At 43.6% G+C, this 360-nt stretch overlaps 1 protein-coding gene across 1 annotated transcript in view; it reads left to right on the plus strand.

Moving 5' to 3' along the window:
* lcp1 (lymphocyte cytosolic protein 1 (L-plastin)) overlaps positions 1-360 on the plus strand; it is a 41,608-nt gene that overhangs the window by 22,036 nt on the left and 19,212 nt on the right. The window lies entirely within an intron of this gene.

Here is a 360-nt window from a genome sequence, read left to right on the forward strand (position 1 = left end):
CTTTATCTTCAGTAGACTTGACTACCGTAACGGTGTCTTTACAGGTCTCCCTAAAGAATCTATCAGACAGCTGCAGCTGATTCAGAACGCTGCTGCTCGAGTCCTCACTAAGACCAAGAGACTGGATCACATCACTCCAGTTCTGAAGTCTTTACACTGGCTTCCTGTGTCTCAAAGAATTGATTTCAAAGTACTCTTGCTAGTTTATAAATCACTCAATGGTTTAGGTCCAAAATACATTTCTGATCTTCTATTACACTATGACCCCCCTAGACTTCTCAGGTTGTCTGGGACAGGTCTACTTTCTGTCCACAGAGTCAGAACTAAACAGGGGGAAGCAGCGTTCAGTTTCTATGCTCC

This window comes from Etheostoma spectabile, unplaced genomic scaffold (genome assembly GCF_008692095.1).
Source record: "Etheostoma spectabile isolate EspeVRDwgs_2016 unplaced genomic scaffold, UIUC_Espe_1.0 scaffold333, whole genome shotgun sequence".
In the NCBI taxonomy this organism is placed as follows: domain Eukaryota; kingdom Metazoa; phylum Chordata; class Actinopteri; order Perciformes; family Percidae; genus Etheostoma; species Etheostoma spectabile.